Here is a 21,295-nt window from a genome sequence, read left to right as displayed (position 1 = left end):
GAAAATTTATTGTTTCTTCAGCTTTCTAAAGATTTATTAAAATCAAGCAAAATGACATGAATTCCAGAATCTTGAGCATCAAAAATTGGTACTGCCATGACAGTAGCTGCCGTATAGGAGGATGCGGCCCTGATTGGGGAGTTTTAAGAACATAAATCTGAAACTGTTGACATGAATATTTCACATACTTGATGAAACACCAATCTTAAAAGTTTGAGTCTAACTTGACCTCAAATTTAGTAATTTTTTGTATTTTAATTTGTATTCTTAAGACATGATCACTGAATAAATGTTAGTCAAACTATTACACTGACATGACTGTCATATAAGACAGTCATGTCAGTGTGTCTGTATCTGACAGTGCGATGACCTGGTGAGTAGTAGGGAATTTCTATCGATAGATTTAGTAGCTGAAATTCTAATGCATCCAGTTTATAGATTTTTCAAAAATTTGCGGAAAGTTTTTTGTATATTTGACATGCTTTTTTTCAAACATAGTTAAATATATTATGGGAAGGTGTAGCTTTGATATCACACAACAAACCCAATACCCTGTAGCAACTTACTATCTTCAACAGCTTTTGTCACAGATACTGACTAGAGGAAGTGGGGAAGTTTTCAGATAGTAGAATAATATTTATACAGGTCATAACAATGAAGAAATAAACGTTATGTAATGTTTTGTTTGGTTAAGGTTTCTATTTGCTTACATCAAACTAACGCCTTTAAAAATATGAATTACTGCTTTTGAAATTTGTCAGATACGCTGCAAGAATGTTCAGTTTCCATTAGCCATTTGGTGTTTACTTGCAATCACTTTCATGTAAAATACATGTAAAGGTGATAAATTCAACTCATCACAATCTAAAGAGGAGCTGTATTGTCCAAAGAAAAAGTGGTCAGGAGACTGTCAATTAGTAGTTGCCAGAGGGCCGAAGGCCCGACTCGGCCGTGTGGGGATTGTCTGGGAGGGGAACTGAAGCGCCCTCCCATAGAAGGGGGTTCGGGTCCAAAAGTTTTTGAGAATTAAGAGCAAAATTAGAGCATTTTAAAGTGTATTTTGTATTATTTAAGGTTGATATTCAGGGCCTGCCAAAGTGAGTAATTTCGAGTATTGCAAAGTGAGCTAGCTACAGAGTTACATGGGTTTGAGTTGTAACCATATATATGTATATTTACATTTATATTCATAAATATACATACATGTACCTTTTTACATAGAAGATTGATTGTTATAGCTTGACACTTGTCTTTTAAAAGCTAAATTTAAGAGCACCTGTTTCAGTTACCAAAATAAGTTTGAATAATATATTACATGCACCAGGGAAAGGCAATAAATAAATTACTTGGCCTGCTTAAAACTTACTATGTTTAAATTATGGCCACCTAGGAATACAATGAGCAACAAAGTTGGCCTGCAAACACAAATATACATGTACATGTGTACATAGAAGATTGATTGTTATAGTTTGACACTTGTCTTTTAAAAAGCTCTTCTTCTGCCAATGTGTCCATGGCAGAAATCCTTCACAACTGATTCTGTATCTATTTCAACATCTTTATATATGTGTAATATTAGAAGATTATTTAGACAGCCTGCCCCATAGTGTTCCTAATCGATGTTTAGATTGTTTGAAAAGTATCTCTCGCCCACTGCATTGGTGGCAGGCAAAACCAATACTAGATAATTAGTGAGCCTCTCCCCTTCATCGCTAGTAGCGCTAAGCGCAAACACAAAGCCAAAGCGCAACGTTGCGCTAGAGCGCTAGGTAATCAGTTGTTGGAAATTCCAAGTGAATGAGCTTAGACTGAAATTCTTACTAATTAGCCGCCAAAGATCACTAAAAAGTTGGGGCGACTCAGCTGCCCAGCCGCTTCAGGGAATACGGGCGTGTGAATTTTAGTGCCACGTAATGACTTCCACTATGTACACTATGCCGAATTCGCAATTTCCGACATTTTGACAGAAGAAAAGTGCTCCGTATGGTTTCGGAGTCTCCTAATAGGACAATACAGTACTGATCTCAATTATACTATAATTGAAATGAATACGCTTGAATCCTTCTTAGTACAGAGTATTATATAAACACTTTACTTCCCAGTTTAAGGATACTTTATATAAAGGTCTGAAGTGTATCATATGGAGTTAGGAGTTTCCAAACTGTGCCATATTAAATTAGAAGAAACCGGTGCTGACTGCAGTATGGTTGTTTAGTTGTCAGATTTGTACACTTCTCTTTCACTCCCAATATGAAACTAAGCCTGAAATTTAGCCGAAAATATCGACTTCTTATTGACTGATTCAAATTTTATATTCTAGAATAAAATAGTTTTTGAGAACACTCAGCACTTTAAAAATATGTAAATTTTCATAGAAATGGTTGCATATAAAACTAAAAAGTAAAACATAAATAATAGGAATTTACAGGCAATCTTTCTTTAACTTTGAAGCTACATGAAGATGTTTAAAGATTATTTGTTGAAATACTGAGTCACCGATGAGTAAATGAGTGGAGACATACACTAGTAATAAAACTGGTTAGTTAGTGGGTTCTATCTATGCAAGTACAACAAGTCTTTTTGGCAAAAGTTAAAGTGAAGCAAACAGCTATTAAGCATTTTAATTATTTGAGCTAGCAGTCATTCGGTGTACACTAGATGCTGATGATACAACAACTATATACATGTAGTAATTTTGAAAGATTATAAGTTGGTAAATCTGACATGATAAATACATATAGATATATACATGAGCCCTTCAAGATTATCCTGAATACCATTGAAATACAAAACTCATTAACCATGTCTAAGTTGTTCATGGACAGAAATATTAAATAATATTACAGAGATGCTGACTATTGCTGTAAATCTATAAATAATAATCTGTATCTCTTTAATTGGTCAGCAGTTGTAATATAGTTAAACATAGTTTATGTTGTAAATCAGGGGTCTGCGACCTGTAGCCATTTGGACTCGTTTTCTGCAGAAGGGAGTGACAGGCAGTAAAAGCCACAAACCCTCTTTGATATTTTACATTAAAAAAAGTAAATACTACATGTAACAGTTTTGTTCAGCTTTAAGTGCCTTTATACCATGTTTACACAATGAAATGAAAATGTGTGACATGTACATGTATAATAATATAACTGCTAAAAAAACCAAATTACAGTTTTGCAAAAAACAATAAAATAGCTAATAATAACTTGAACGTACTGTGTGAATATTATATTGTTTTTACGGTAACTTTGAAAAAAATTGCATTTTCAGGTATAAGTCATTCTTTCTTTTACCAGAACGACGAATTTTAATTCTAACTGCAGCAAATATGCTACGTATCATCTGTGTGCTGTCATTTGGTGCATAGGCTGAGTAAGCTGTTAACCTGAATAACAAAAGACAAGACCGTCTTATTTTTAAAGTCAATGAGCAGATGCTCAGGAATCTTAACAAATGATTCTTCAATACATTCTCAGTCCGTGAACGGCTTTTCATGCCTGACTATTTCTTGAGTGGCCACAACACTAGCTTAAATAGTTGAATTTGCCGATTTCACCCAGTTTTCATATGATTTTTGCTCAAATTAGCCTTACGCATCAGCTCCAAAACGACCTTTTTTTCTCATCTCTCTCTGGACATTTTGGAGCAAAGACTGTGTGTTTATTTTGAAAGTGTCTAGCAATATTTGACTTTTTGTTGTTTGCAAAACTCTCATTACATATTAAGCAAACTGGTGAACCAGCCTCATCAGCGGTGAAAGCAAACGAATCAGCCAACATATGATTATATGTTCTATTTTCGTCTGTCAATTTTATTTTTAATATTTGTCACAGTTTGCCTACATGTAGTAACAAAAATCAAAAATTGTCATGCCGGCTTTTGTAATTTTGGTGGTTATATCAACCCATAAATAATTATGCATAGCAAGCGGCAATGTTTGATTTATTAACATAATTACAACTTTTTTAAATATATTACAAAATCTAGCGATAAAACTTTTATATTTGTATGAATTACTTGGCATATGGTAAAAATGGAAAAACTAAAAAAAAATGGAAGAAAATCCAAAGTCAGAGGAAGCCGCCGCGAAAGGATGAAAGAGCCACGGGTTGCTGACCCCTGTTCTAAATGAACTCTAAGCTACATTACTAAAAATCATATCAGTGTTAAGAATGTTTACCTAGACTGATATGACTACACTTGAACCTTATCGTAATACAGAGTATGACATGAACCAACTGAGGTTCATCAGTAAAATACTTACTATACTTCAGACAACTGATCATTATTAAATGAAATTTCTGTACCAGCTAGACATTTGTAGGGCCTACTAACAACATGGTCTAAGAGAACAAACGATCCATCTACATTTCAATGATGCGGGGTTTACTTAAGACACTTTGTCAAATGTGATTTAAAAGAGCTTATTTTCTGGGAGAAATTATTAAAAAGATCCGTATAAAGCAAAACATCTTTTTATTTTCTTTGCACTTTTCCTTGGTTTCCTCGGTTATAAAAAGAAAGAAAGACGTTATGAAAAAGGTTATGAAAAAAAGACGTTGAGCAATTAATCGCTGACAATTGTATTGCGGAGTTAGTTTAGTATTTTCCTTTTAGCATTTTATGTTTAAACTGAATTGATCAGATTTCTTCATTAAAGCCTCTTTAGATAAAAAGGCCGCTCGCTCCTAAAAAATAGAATTGTTTTCTGAATAATTAAAATTAAATTTTAACAGCCCAACTGATTATGAAATTTGCATTTTATCATGTTAGAGTAGCAACATTTATTTTAAGCGATATGCAAATTTTTCACCCATTCAAAAAATGAATTAATGATAGTTTCTATTAAATAACATAACCAATACTTAACCATAACTCACAGATGTTATAAAGGGACAATCGAAATAGCATTTATATACTATATTTCTTCAAAAACTTTTATTGTAGTTAAGGGCAGTTTACTTGTTACCTAGCGACAGATACTTAACGAGATAAGGTTCTTAGAAATCTTACTTGCACTCAGCTAGTGTAACATCTTACTGCGAGTGATGCCACTTTTTGACCGCTTAGGATCAATCCAGTTTTAGGTAGTAAATTAATGCAAGCATTGATATTTACCGACTAAAGTATATCTCTTCATTTCATTTGTTTTAGTTTTTATTAACAAAAGTATCCGTATTTTTTACCATGATAATGCCAGCCCACAAGAATTGTACCTGCATTAGCTTAGCTAAAAGTTATGAGCTGTGAATCATGCAGCATGCAATTAAAATATTTGATTATCTGAAAATTTTTCGGAGAGACAAAAAGGCAGAAACATCTTTGTGTGAATTACACACAATCACATGGTTCCTGAGAAGCAACAAAATTGTTCATCAAACTTGTATTCTAATCTTTCCACTCAACAATAAAAGCTTGCTAGCCTGATAGCTTGTATTTTAGTTGTTGATAGCTGTTCCAGATATGCTACCAGCAGTGCTAATGTCCATCATTATTGACACTTTAGCTTTTAACACTGGTCACTGGTTGGTTTGCTAGTTCATTTTCTAGGACTATTTTAAAGTGTGCAAGTTTTCAACCTCTTATCTACAGACATCATTAGGAACATCTAATTTTACAGTAAATTATTTGTCTACTCTAACTACAAGTGTTTGGTGGCTCATCATGTAATTTTGTACTTTTATCAATGTCTTTATATACATGTGTTAAGATAGCCTTTACTGTTTTATTCTAGGATACAATCTTTACTGGCCGATTAACCTACACCCAATAGCAGCTGGTTTTATTATGTACTATGTATTTTAATTGGGGCACTTTACAGTCTTATTAGCATTTGGAGGATATATCCTAACTATTGTAAGTTTTAATAACATATCATATGTTGAATTCAATAAATGCCTTCGCCTGTTTTTTTCTAATCAACCAGTATATTTTGGCAATTTCTTTGCAGATTTTTTTGTTTATATGCACGGTTGTTCTGGTTTGCTGTATACAAGGCACAATCAAATGAATTAAACAAATCAACAGGCAAAAACATCTATCTGTTTGTCACCATCCATATATCCTACCCAGAGACCAGCACAATGGCATCACCGATTATTTGCTCTCTTTCCTTAGAAATGCTCAAATTTCGAGTGTCATATTTTATGTATAATTATATATATGTTTATATTGTATACCATTGTCATAGAAATAGACAATTGACCAGAGGAAAGGGTGCTGATTTCTTGCTCATTATGTGTTGTTGTTACAATTTAGAAGTATATCTCAGACTTTACACTGTTTAACTAGAGAATTCTGATATTATTACCTTGAACACTGATGCTATTTAAATGTTTTATACATACACATTTAATCCTAATCGGAATGTATTGATATCTGATTTTTCAAATACATTGGAACTCTGAAAATGGTAATCTACACTATCTACTGCTTCTACGGCATGGCAATGGTTTCTAGCACGTGTTTTATCTGCGCTTCTGAAACACATAATTTAACATTAATATTGCATATAAGGTGGTTATCTTTTGCTTAGAGGTTAATTAAAATATAGATAATACTAAATAAACTAAAACTTCTGATCACCCACTGCAGGTTGTAGAAAGTGGTTTACTTTAAATAGACTCACAGAATCCTAAAAATAATGAAAAACAAAAATGTTTAAAATAGTTTAAATGTTTCGGGAAGTCTTGATTTTTGCTAAACAGATCAGAGCAGTCACATGCTAGGTGATGAGTATGTATGATAATGTAAAGTGTCACAATTTTTCTTTATCTGTTGAGGCAATATTTAATAAACAGGATTTGGTTTGTGACACTCCAGGTTTTTGTGAATGGAAATTTACCGGCCTGAGAATATAAGGAAGTAAACAAGATGAGCTGTAGAATTGCGCAAAACAAACATTACATAGAGAATAATTTTAGGATTGCTACTGATTGTGATGGCTATCTCTAGTTGTTTATTTGCTAAAGATACTTTATCAAGGTAAATATTTAGACTGCTTACCATATTATATAACAGTAAATAGCTTGTCAACAACTATTACCTGGCAAATCTTTTCATGGTTCAAAATTTTGTGGGGTTCAAAGTTTTCATGGTCCAAAGTTTGCCTGATTGAGTTAAGATTCTCCAAACTATGTTTTATTAGCTTAAACAAAATCGTGTTGGGTGGATGCTTTTATGTTTAGTTGTTAAGTCGTTATCCTCTTGTACTAACAATATAAAAATCAGTCAGTAAATTAGACAAAAGACCACTACTGACAACGTGATTGCAGCTTTTCATAAGTTAATTTTTAAAAAAAACTAATAATTTCTGCAATATAGTAATATATATATAGTATCATATGATAAGCAACAAAAAATATAGCAAAATTAATAAGAATTAGACTATTTTAACTGATTTTTGTACCAACAAGCATAAGTTCAGAGGTTATTTATGCTAATACTTTACATTATAATTTAATTAATGTTTATAAACAAATCTAAAAGGTATCTATTAGAGTTGGGAGTCTCCAAACTATGTTTTAATAAATTACAAAAAATGGGTGTTGACTGTAGTAAGGTTGTATATCTGTCAGATTTCTACTCTCTTTTTTGCTCATAAATAAAATTAAGACTGAAAATTAACCAGAAATATCATTGAAAACTTTTAAAGAACTGCACTTGGCTTTATCTTTTAGAATAAAATAGTGTTTGAATGCTCTCAGCATTTCACAAGTTCATAAATCTTTATAGAAATAAATAAAACAATAGTCACAAAATAAAAAAATTACTAAGAATTTTCTGACAATTTTATTTAAATGCTGTTACTAACAACAGATTTTTTAAGATTGTTTTTATAAATACTCAATTGCTGATGAGTAAATGAGTAGATATCACTACTGAAAAACAAGTAGATACAATCTACCCACCTAACTCAACAAGTAAGTTTTTTGACAAAAGCTTGTGCAAAGCAAATGCCTTTCAAACAATCTAATTATATGTGCTAGCCATCAGTTACCATACTGTAGTCATTGATAATACAACAACTATATAATGTTTTTTTCAGTGAGACGCTCTTTTAATAAATTCAACAATGAGATTGGCAATTATTATTTCAAAAACCTTTTAACAATGGGAACTAATGTAGAGATTGATTTAAGTTTTCACAAATCATAGTTACATGTATTTTAGTTGGTGAATATTGAGAAAAATGGACTGCACTATAGCAAAAGTTATAAATATAACTATGTTACCAAAGAAACTAACAATAAGGAAGTATATTGGAAGTAAACTAGTTTCTAATTAGTATTAAAATGGTTTCTTCTTGTTGGTTGTGTTACCTTTGAATCAGGAAAGTGGTAGGATATTATTCAAACATCGATTACACGAGTAGAACAAGTTCTGAGAAATCTTCCTAAATGAAATTTAACAAGTTAAGATATTAGTTGATACAATTGCAACTTTTCACAATGCTTGCACAGCAACTCTGGCAGCATTTTTACCAACAGTATGTTAATCTACCAAAACAGGTTGTAAACTTTGCGAACAAATATTTTAATAATTAGAAATATTTTTTTAGTTTTAATAGACTTGGCAAGAGTGAATAAAAACAAACAACTGTTTGCTGATGATATAGCCGGGGAGGGGGGGGGGGGTTGCAGAGTTTAATTTTTTATGTTTTTCTTGTCTTTAGCCTTTATTTTGTTGTCAGTTTTCCTGCACACTTGAAGCTAGAAACTATATTAATCAGAGTTTTTTGAGTAAGATTATAAAATAATTGTTGGGAAATTAGAGAATTAGAGATATACTGAGATTTCCTTGAATCAGATCATAAACTAATTATGTGTAAATCAGAAATATACTGAAGCCTACGAAAATGCTGTTGAAACTCTAAACCAGCAACTAAAATAAACCAATCAGACTCCTAACTTTCAAAAAGTTGGCCTTCAAATTTAGTTTTCATATGTGGCCGAATACCTTGCAAACTAAAACAGGTGTTCTCAAGGGCCTCTGCAATATCTACATTAACCAGAGAAAGCTTTACTGAACACAACGAAACTAACATTTAGTTCAATGGTAAAATGTTTAGCAGCGTTGTTTTGTGTCTCGTTATTAGATAGTGTGTGTCGGTGTTTTGGTCAAACTGTTTTGGTCTTTTGCAGCGGGTTTCACTTAACTAAAGTTTTTGCTGATTTGAAAAAACTTTAAATTAAAGTCATACAACAGAATCGATGCTTTCACTGCTAAAATAGCAAGCGTATTCCTAAAAATAGGCGAGACTTTATTCCACCTAAAAAAGTCATGAAATATTTAGTAAACTAGTTGATATGTGCTACACAGTCAATAGACTGAGTTAATGCGTGTAGCTAAATTAACAATTGTGGGTTATTTGTACTTTGATATATTGCCATAGGTCAGTTTTTCTAAGAATTAATAGAGAACTAATTTTGTTTAATTTGAAGAGATGAATAAACCGAGTTATTGTAGCGTGGATAGCTAACAAATTGAAATTTGATGCTTTTGCAACAATTTTGTAATTGAATCAAATTTTTTACAAAATATGATGCAAAAGATTTGAGAATTGAATATTAAATTTTCTGAAGAGAGTTGAAATGAATCAATTCATTTTTTAAATCAAATAAACAACTCTGGTCACTGCATCATAGAAACATGTAAAACTGCCAATATACTGAGTTTAGTAGTCAGTTGTTCATTCCAAGTTTATGTTACTTTGTTGATACAAATTGCTTGATTGTTGTTTTATTATAGTTTGAAAATAAAGCAACATAAATCATCTAATTGTATGATGATTAGTAGTAACTCTGCTCAATGCAATTCAGCCCACCAAAATTTGATTCAAAGAAAGATGGCCAGTAGGGAAATGTTTTATTGATAAATCGCAAGCTTTGATACAGATGTTACAACCTGTTGGAACTTTGTCTTCTCAAAGAAGAGACCCTTTCATTGTGCTCATGCAGCTTCTTATTGATAACCGAAAAATCTTTAAACTAAAAAATGTGTTTCTAAAGTTTTTATAAGCAGGATAAAAAGAGTATTGGTTGATTTGCACATGTTAATAAGGTTTCGTGCTGATTTTATGTACTGTCTGTAATTTTTAACACTGAGTAAGCTAAGCTTTTCTACAGCTAAATTTTCTGAACTTGCTTTGTTTGTATTTTTACTGTTTGCAAGTGTTCTACTCAAACCATACTATTGCAAGCAGTTAGAACTGCCAGCAGTTTCCTTGCATTTCAATGTTTACATTTAAGACATATTCCATTCACTTTGAAAATGAGTTATTATTTTCCAATCAAATCTAACCAATTTTCAAGTTTCAATTTATTCCAAATTATCAAAGTCCAATTTAATGATACTTTATATAAATCTGCACATTGCACCAGTTCTACATATATTTTATTACAATTCTTGGGTTATCAACAAGCAAAATTATTAAAGTCTATTATAATAAGCCCTATCTATATACGTCATTTCAGAGAGTTAATCTACACGTTTAAAAATCAACAGCAGTTGTAAGATTGTTAAACATCATGCTTAAAGTGAACTCTGAGCTATACTACTAGGAATCATATCAGTGGTAAGAATGTGTACCTAGACTGATATGATACACTTTGCTATAGCTGCAGGATCAAAGTGAGTATAAGTACCTGAGTGAGTCTGTATTTACACACTCATATAAATGTTATCTTCAATATGCGGGTAGATTAAAATCAAAATAATATGAAATAACCAAGAAAACAACAGAATGCAGACAGTAAACTATAAAAAAGTTTTCATTAGATGTAGATTATCAGCATCAACGGCTTATTGAGAATCTAACAGGCTAATTGGTCACTAACTTGATTTGTTGAACATAATTTAGTGTGCCACATTTTTGACAGATAGAGCGATCATACATTAAATTATTTTATTAAATTTTATCAAACTGCATATCAGCGGAGTTGATTAGTTGTCCAGGTTTGGCAATAGCGTGCCTCGTTGGAAGGATGGTTAACAACGTCTTCCGATGTCATTCAGAAAGACAGACTTCAGTCTTGTAGCTGCACAGCTGTATGCTAGAATAGTATATTCACCAAAGTTATTACAGGTTATGTTCGTTTATTTTGCTAATGGCATATGAAAAATCTTTTGAAAAGCTCAGAAAGTTCAATGATGTCAGACAGCATACAAATAACTGCCAAGATAAACAAGTGGTGTTAGACTATTAGGTTAAAGGTTGTAATAAAACATTATAACAGAAGTTGGCGAAAAACACATAGAATGTTGAATGTTCAGTATAGACTGGTTCATTTATACCACTTTTAGTCTGCATGTTTTTAGTCTTTGTGTTTTAGCATAATATCATTATCATAATTGATGATAAAACTTGACCTGGATAACTTTTGATTTTGGTCAGCAAAACTGCTCAGCAACACATGATATGTAAACATCAACATACTAAACTAATGTTATTTAAAGGTTAAAGACATGCTGAATATGCCAATGACCATCTAACTTTGATATCAAATGTTGTAAGGATTTTGAACAGCGCTATCTTATCATAAAAGACGTGTTTATGATATCTGGTTTTTGAAGTAAATAGATTAGCGATTCTTCATTGACGATATTGTAAATGTTGACTTGAAGCTGCTCCAGTAAATACTTTTTTTTCTAGCTGTATACTTTTGTAAGGTAAACTAGGTGAAGCAAATTGTACTCAATGATGTAATGTTTTTTTGGTTTGAATCATTTAAAAAAAAATTTGAGTCAGTAAATAAGCTTTTTATCATATTCGCATGTTTGTATTACTTGTGACCTAAATCTGAACTGACTTTGCTTAAACCATGACAGTTTATGACAGGGTGTGTAAGTTTGGAGCAAGATTTGGTAATTTTATCCCACATTAACATAAAAGGTCTAAAATGTTTCTGTCTTAGTGGGTAAATGAAAGAACAACAAAAATTATTTCTAATAAAGTTTAAGAACACCTGGTGCAAATATAGTAGCTAGTGTCTTTTCTGATGTTAATAGTTTCAACTTTACACACTGATGTTGCGAATTTAATAAAATTACTCTGTTAAATTTAAAACTTAGAAAAACAAATGCTATAACTGCAATGGATTACAAAAACATAATTTATATGCCATGCTACTAATAAAACATTGTGAACTGAAAACATCACTGAGTCAAATAAAATCTTATTTATTGCTGTGTATTGACACGGGGAGGGTAACACCTATACTCAAGTGTTATCAGTAAGTCTGCTATATTAGTTAGTAATATTATGACATGATGAACACACAGGTTATGATACAGGAATACTTACAGTCATATTCTATAGTAGAGCAGTCAGCATAGGAACTTCTATAAAACCTCCAGCTAATGTAAGTTGCTATCTCATCTGTTGTGTATTTCTTATGGTCATATGTACCTTCTTCTATGAAGAGCTCCTTACTGTGTGGGTAGTACTCCTTGATTATACAGTAGTCACGATAGATTGCGTCATAAGCCTGAGTAATTTGAAAACATGCTATTTTAGTCATTAGTTTGGGATCAAACATTTAGTAATCAGAAATTCTTTTACATCTGTTTAATATTATACATGCATATATTGACTCTTCAGTTAAAATTAACATTGTATAGAATATTTTGTTATAAAATTTTTAATTTTTATGCATCACCTTATGATCAACTTCAAGTTTTCACTATAAAACTTCAAACTGATGCATTAGCCTTGACTAACAGATTTACTGTTCTGATATATTAGACTAGAAAAACTGAATGTAATACTCAGTTAAGTTAGTTGTAAATATAGTATTCAAGTAAGAGAAGTAATGATAATAAGATATAGAATATAATATTAGAAAGAATAATTGAAACATAATATAGAATAATAGAATAATAGAAATAACTAGAACATTAAAGCACTGTTATTAATTGTCAGCCATACTTAAAAATCAGCTAAATTTTTTTTTTCATGCTTGTCAAAAAATATACGAGTCACTCTTTCAACCACACATTTGATGTTGATAACATTACTTTTTATAAAATTAATGGTAATAAGTGAGCATGAGCTGTATAAATGTTTTATGTTTTACATATGAACAGACCAGTTATACCTGATATTGAAAGGCCTTGTTATATTACTCAACATGTACATGTATATAATTGAAAGGCAATATTGCATTTTTATATCTGAAAAATGCCAAATTATACCAAAACTTCAAGAACCCTCAGTAACTAGTCTATATAGTATATGTGTAGTTAATTTCATCATAACTGTAGAGAAAGTTATAATGATATAAAGGTTTATGATAAATGCTTTCAAAGTTTTTACAGAGTTTTGATACGAGTATTTCCTATTAAATTCATTAGAAACTTTAAAGTTCTCGCACCTGTTTACAGGTTATTCAAACATTTAGATTTTATAGGAAACTAAATATTCAATGGATTATCAAATAACTTTGTAACTTAAAAATAATAATGATGCAGTGTTTGTGGTTTTTTGTGGCTTATGAAAGCTTGAAAAACATTTTTCAATTATAATTGAGATAACGCAAATAAATATCTGATAGCCATATTGTTTATATTAAATATATATTAGATATTAAAATTAGTCCCCACTTTCTACTTACGCACGCAAAAATGTCTACATAACTCTACACTTTTATGTTTTTTTTCAAAATAAATATTTGATATTGAGAATTTTAAGAAGCACCAGAATCACTCATACAATACCTCATCCTCAGTCCATCCATTTATGGTATCACAACTGAGGGAACAGTCTCGGTAACGTAAACCATGCGCTTCTTTCTCATGCTCCTGGAATTATATATTCAAATTATATTAAAATATGTTACGTGTACCTGTATTGTATATTTTAATACTTGTAATGAATATAACAATTGCTACTCAAGTTCACCAGATAAAGAGAGAAAGAGCTGACAGGTATATGTACTTATTATTTTACTTACCAAAAGTTCTCCAACCAGATTTTTAGCAAATCTGGCTGAGCTGATTCTACTAGCTGATACCTGCTGCATTTCAGTTACGACTACAAATATAGTTGACAAACAAAATTTAAATGAAGTTGCATAATTCCCTATAAAAATTAACTCACAGGAATTAAAATGAATTAAATTTTTGGCTATCCCTTCAAAGGAAATAAACTACTAGCTGAACTCAAAATGTAATTTTTTTCAAAGAAGCTATTTTAAGCAGATGTTGAAAAGGGTATGTTATTTAAAATATGCCTAAAGTTGACACCTTAGTTCTACAATTAAACGTTATTAATTAAACTAAAGATGAAACATCAACTATACAAAATATTTTTCATTTTTAAATTAAAGACTAGAAGCATTGAGAAACATTTGAGCTCAAAAGACATTACTTTGTTCAACAACCAAGTCCAACCAAGAGTGCTGGATGTCAAAAAAATTATTTTATCATAGTTTAAACTATTGAAAAAGTCGTACTTGTAATTTAAACAATATTTCAATGATAAAATTTCTCAGCTGATTAGATGTAATATTCGTGTTTAGAGAGTTGAATATTTTTTCCAATGTCATTCGTTGAAGAAAGACTGCAAGGTTAGTGTAAACCTTGGACATTCAATATTTTTGTTCCACCAAAATGTATGGCAAAGTCTTAAAATTTTTTTTTACTGAAATGAACTGGTTATAACTTGAAATGCTTTCTATTTTAAATGCATTATTATATTGCACAGGGAATACATAATAAATTTGTTACATATCATAGCATGGTTAAAAAGTCAAAGAGTTACTTACTCCAAAAAAGAAAGACGATAACTTGAATAAAATTCATAGCTTTTACTGTATGAAAGTGAATGTTAAAAACAAGTTTGAAAAGGTTCACTTTGTTTTGGTTCTGTTTTGCTACCATTCGACTGTCTAATTTATACCAAGTGTTTGTTGAGTCACTCTTCCGTCAGTTGCATTGACGTTGCATTTCAATTTCAACAGATCCGAGCAGTCACACACCTGATGACGAGAGTTGGTGATAACGTAGAATATCCTACTACCCCATAATCTTTAGAGGCAATATTTAGTAAACAAGGTTGGCATTGCGAAACTATAACTTTTGGTGAATGAAAACCTACCAGGTTAAAAGAATGAGGAAGTAAACAAGATTAGTTGTAGAATTGACTAAAGACAAACAGTACATAACTTAGGAATGTTTAAGAAATGATGTTGATTGCAGAGGTTATCTTGTGATGTTTTGCCATAAATATTATATTAAGATAAACTGTTTGTCATTCATTGTTAACCGCTCAAATTTTCCGAGGTTTAAAGTTGACCTAGTTAAACTGAGAGTCTCCACACTGTGTTATCAACTTTTAAGAAGGAGAGTTGAGTGAATGCTATAGTATCTAGTTGTAAATTTGTTACCTTCTCTTGCTCACAATACGGAGATCCGACAGCAAATTTGCCAAAAGCTGTCATTGGTAACTTTTCACTACCTGCTCTTTAATTTATTTCCTTAATCAATTAAATTTTTCTAGTTTATAATAGTATATACATTTTTATTGGCCTATCATATGTTGCATAGTACATAAAAACAACACTACTAAAAGTTTACAAACAATTTAACATGAGTTTTACACCTACAAAGAGAAATTTTAAGATTATTCATAGCATTATTTAGTCTCTGGTGAACAAATAAGTAACAAGTACACCAGTAGTAAAACGCGGGTCTATAGCCATTGCATATTGAAACAAACTATTGGGTTCCTTTGAAAACTTTTTAAAAAACCGAGAAACAATTATCCATTTTAATGGTGTGAGCTGGCCATCAGTTAGTGGTACACGGTACATTGAAAATACGATATAAAACTTTAAAGGAGATAATATTTTAGAAAGCCCAACAATGAAATTAGAAATAATTTCCTCAACTACTTTTTAATGTGATGGTACTAGTGCAGGTTTATTTGTGGATATTCTAATAAAGCTTACTTATTGGTACTTGAAAAATATTGAGAAATTGGACTATACAAAATTTTACATTTAAAAATTTAGCTAAACTAATACTGAACCTACTAGCAGAATGTATTTCAATACTAAACTACTTCATGACTTGTGTCTAGTTTGTTTTTTTCATGTAGGTTTGTTGATGTGGTATCAACAAACATATTTATCTGACATAGTTTGTTTGAGTTGATAGATTTCTGAAAATCCTTCTGGAATGAACATGAAGAAATCCATATATCAATTTAAGAAAAAGCAACTATTCACATCACAGCTCACAGGAATTCTAGCATCACCACCGACAGCAGCTAAGTTTTATTTTTTATGCTAAATGTTTTCTTTAGTCTTCATGTTGTTTTTAATACTCTTGCATACTTGAAGCGATAAACTATATTCATCTGAAGAAATCTCCTCGAGTAAGATCATAAACTAGTTATGATATGATAACTGAGGTATACTGACGCCTACGAGTATGCTGTTGAAACTCTTAACAAGTTAATTAGATACACGAATCCGACTCTTAGGTTAAATAAGTAAGCTTACGCATTTAATTTTTGTACATGATTACCTTGCAAACTAGAAAATGTGTTCTCTAGAGCCTCTAATATCTTCAATAACCAGAGAAAGCTCTACTGAGCATAACGAAACTTTGAAATGAAAACTTTGAAAACGAAAATTGAATGGTAAAATGTTTAGCAGCTTTTTGTGTGCGGTGAGAGGGTTAATGAGTGCTTTGCTTAGAAAGTATCTAAATATTAATGTCTCAAACTAAAAAGAACAACGCAATAAAATCCCTCTGAATAGTGTTTAGTGTTAAATTAGAAACTTTTAGCTCTATTTTATTTTGCAATTTAGATGTTCAATAAATTCATCATCAGGTTTATGCATGCAGTCAGAGAATTTAGTTGAGATATACATTTAGCTTATAGAATTTTTGGTTTTTTGCTCACATGTAGTCTTTGAGTAGTAGTTGACAACTTGAAATTTTAATTAACTTACCTGATGAAATTATTTGATGGATTTAATAATTCGCGAATAAAGTACAGTCAATTCTGCGAATTATTAAAATCTGCAAATAATTAATTAAGATATCTGGTTACCCTTTAATTTTATGTGGTTACTAAAAGTAACCACATTAAAGTAACGGATATATGGTTACTTTTAGTAAGTGTTCATTCAATTCATTTAAAGACAATTTGTAGTTTTGGACGCTTTTTTGACAATCTCTTGACCACTTTTCAAGGTAATCAAACTACGTTTTTATTGTAAATGCGCTACTTTTGTATTTTTGGTCCATGTAATAACCCTTTATTCTTTCAATTGTTAACAAGTCAGAGCATTTGGGACGATAACACTTGTGCAATTAGTGGAGAGCATTGATAATAAGCTAGTGGATGCTTCTTTGAAATGCTGACTAAATATCATAAGCCAATAAACCAAGTATTTGATGTCTATAATCTCATAGAAACTTAGGGATGAGTGGCTGTTACTTGAAATAGATAACATTCACCAAACACGTGCCATGCTGTCTAATAATGTTTACAAGTACACACGAAACCAATTAACAAGCTTCTCACACCTACATAGTTGAGGTATAAGGTCTGTAAAGACTCTCATCTACTCTCCTTAGATTCATCAGCAAATAGATTGTGTTACTTCTGTAATTCAATTGTAGCACTTCAAATAAGTACTTTGCTAGCTTGTTCTGAAGAAAACTTTTACCTACAGCGTCCTAAGAATAACTATACATAGGTCAATTGATTGACTTACTGATACCAGGTAACAGACGCATGTTATCAAAATTACAGGCAATCTAACGACTGGGCTGTTAGTTTGAAGTTATAAATAAAAACGGATGCCAAAATGTTTAGGATTACATTGGTAATGAAATGATATAAATGAAAATTAAATATTCTACTAATCTAGATTTTACATTTCTAGATCAGTGGAATAAACACAGATTGTCTCCATACAACAGTACGGTAATATTAATAATACTTAGTGGTAATATGGCGCTGCTTCCATTTAACAATAGTTTTACCAAGGCTACAATAGTATACTACGAACTCAAGACCTCAATGCAACAAGACTATGCATATATTACATAGTGTGTAGAAAATGGATAATGGAAAAAGGTCAAATACACATGAGCCACAGGGAAATTAGTGAAAAGCTTAAAAGTTGGTCATCTTAAAATGTCAGAACGTGTCTGTTTCCTAAGAGTTTATAGCATGCTTTAACATGCCTGTTACTTCGCTTGACATTCCACTTATAATTATCACAAAGTTAGTTTTTTTTCATTGCTAATACAACAGTCAGTGTTAAATATGTCGAAGAAGATCATTTTTGTTATAAGTTTACACCAAATCGATGTATACCTTTGTAAAATTTGGTGGCTTTTTTAATCTTGCAAAATATTTTTCATAAAGTGTCAACCTGCTTAACATATATCATGCTAATAATTTTTGTTACATTTATGATAATGGAGAAAAATCTAGCTTACCAAAACTATTACAGAAAATAACCATTTAGAATTAAAAATTGAATATATTTTTTAATAATAGCAAGAATCATTGTATGAGTCTAAAAATATTTTAGTAAAAATTCATTTAAATATGGACACTCAGCTTCTTTTGATTCTAACAGTTTTAATTTAGCTACAAGCAATTGAGAAAAATCAAATCTGCCAAAACTCGTACAGAATGTAAAAATTAGAAACCAAACCCAATATATGGCTATGTTTGAATAAAACCAATAACCATTGTGTAAGTTTGAAGATTCTTATCTGTGGTTATTGATATATAGAAGATTATAGTTGGGTGTTTATGAAGACCAAAACCTGAAACTGCTGATATGCATATTCTATATACTTGATGAAACATCAACCTTAAATTTTTGAGTCTACCTTCACCTCGAATAAAGTAAATTGTTATATTTTAATTTATATTCTAAAGACATGACCGCTGATTAAATTTAATTGGAACAATGAAACTGACATGACTGTCATATAAGACAGTTAGTCAGTGTGTCTGTATATGACAGGCTAATCGCCTGGTGGGTGATGAGAATTTCTATCGATAGATTTAGTAGCTGAAAACCTAATAAATCCATTTTAAAGATTATCCAATAGTTTGATTAAAGTTTTTTGTATATTTGACATGCTTTTTCTTTTTTAAACATAATGAATCATATTCTTGGAAGGTGGAGCATTGATATCACACAAAATTATGATACACTGTAACAACTTGTTATCTTCATCAGCTTTTGTAACAGATAATGACTGGAGAAAGTGGGAGAGTTCTCAGATGGTACAATAATATTTATGCAAGTCATACCGATGAAGAAATAAACATTATGTAATGTTTTGTTGGATTAAGGATTATATCTGCTTACATCAGACTAACACATTTAAAAATATGAATTACTGCTTTTGCAATTTGTCTGTTACGCTGCAATAATGCTCAGTTTTTATTGGTCATTTAGTGTTCACCTGCAATAGCTGTCATGTGAAATACAGCCTTATAGCCCAACACTATCCTGTTATATACTGTACATCTTTGTAGCACACCCTAACAGGTGAGTAACTGTGGCTTCAAGGCCTGCAGCTCCTGACCTGCATCATCAAAGAAATGAGGTTTCAAGTAATCCTTTTGATGTTCAGTTCACAAAAGGGCCACTTGTGACAGGAATGACATTCAGCCATGAGGTTTTCTTATCACTGAACTCAAACATGTTCAGCAAAGATCAGAGACTATCTGTTTGTGTAGCACTTGCTATGAAGAAAACACACATGGCCCTGCAGTAAGCTAAACAGACATCATATTTAATCATTGAGTAATGTCTGCTAGCTCCATTTTACAACCACATAATATAGTAAGTGCTTTTTCCTTGGAAGCCATTTTTTTGATAAAGAAAAATTTAGAACTCTACATATATTAATTGATAAATAAATATAGATAGATACATGAGCCCTTCAGAATCATCCTGAATACCATCAAAATACAAAATTAATTAACCAAGTCCAAGTTGTTATTGAGCAGAACCATTAAGTATTATCATGAAGATGCTGATAGTTATTGTAAGCCTGTAAATAATAATCTGTATGTCTTTGATTGGTCAACAGTTGTAATATAGTTAAACATACTTTATGTTATAAGCAAACTCTGAGCTCCATTACTAGGAATTATATCAGTGTTAAACCATAACTGCCACGAACAGATTTTAACATTTTTGGTAAATAAATCAGACAAGCCGATTCCGATTTTGTACTCAAAATAAAGACTGGTTCATTGACTTTCAACATCAAGGCGGTTTTATAGCGTTTCAATATCGGTCTCGCAAACGGCACACTCGACACAACAAGCTCCGCCCATAAATATGTGACGCATGCTAGCTTTTCAGGACAGGAAGTTGGAGATTGTTAATCTGATCTATAATTATCAATAGCGATGTTTTAAAACCCATTATTATCTAAATTCAACTTTTAAAGTAATCTCAGTCTTTTATGAAAAGTAGATAAACTGTTTAACATTGCTCGTTGCTTGTTACAAGAAGTTTAATAGGATGAAAGCCAAAAGCTGACCTCAAAAAAGCACTATTTTATAACAATCTAGTGTTGTTATGACGCTTTTTGGAAAACTTAATGCACTCTCATTAATATTCTTTGTAGTTGGTAGGCAGTTCACTTGTTTTCAAGTGACAGGTACTTAAAGTGATAAGGTTCCTAGACATCTTACTTGCACTCAGATAGAGTGACACCTTACTGCGAGTGATGCTACTTTTTGAACCTAGTAGATCAGGGCAGTTTTTTAGGAAGTAAATTGATGTAAGTATTGATATTTGCAAATTAGACTTCTTCATTTCATTAATTTCAGTTTTTAGTTTCAACAATGCCCCATTTTTTACCATTTTAATGCCAGCCCACAATAATTTCATCTGCTTTAGCTTAGCTTCAAGACATGAGCTGTGAATCATGCAGCAATCAATTATAGTAATTGATTCAACGCATTTCTTCACCTGGAAATGTTTTGAGGAGATGAGGAGACAAGTTTTCTTTTAAGAATTTCACACTATTACATAGCGCTTGAAAAGCAGCCAAGGAATTTAAAGAGTTATTCACTGCAAATTGCATCTCACAAGTATTTCAATCTTCTCTTCTTACCATTTTATGTACTAACAAGATGCACAATATTTTCTTCCTAAATATTTATTTTTAAAAAGAAGGCAGCCAGCTCTATCCAAATATTGAAATTGTATTTTTTAAGTTTAAAATTTATGGGCTAAAGTGAGCTTAAAAGCTTAGTTTTTTCTTTTAAGAATGGAAGAAGTTATATAGA

Source organism: Watersipora subatra, chromosome 10, assembly GCF_963576615.1.
Source record: "Watersipora subatra chromosome 10, tzWatSuba1.1, whole genome shotgun sequence".
Lineage (NCBI taxonomy): Eukaryota > Metazoa > Bryozoa > Gymnolaemata > Cheilostomatida > Watersiporidae > Watersipora > Watersipora subatra.
The sequence above is the reverse complement of the archived record's forward strand: the minus strand, read 5'-3'. Positions refer to the sequence as shown.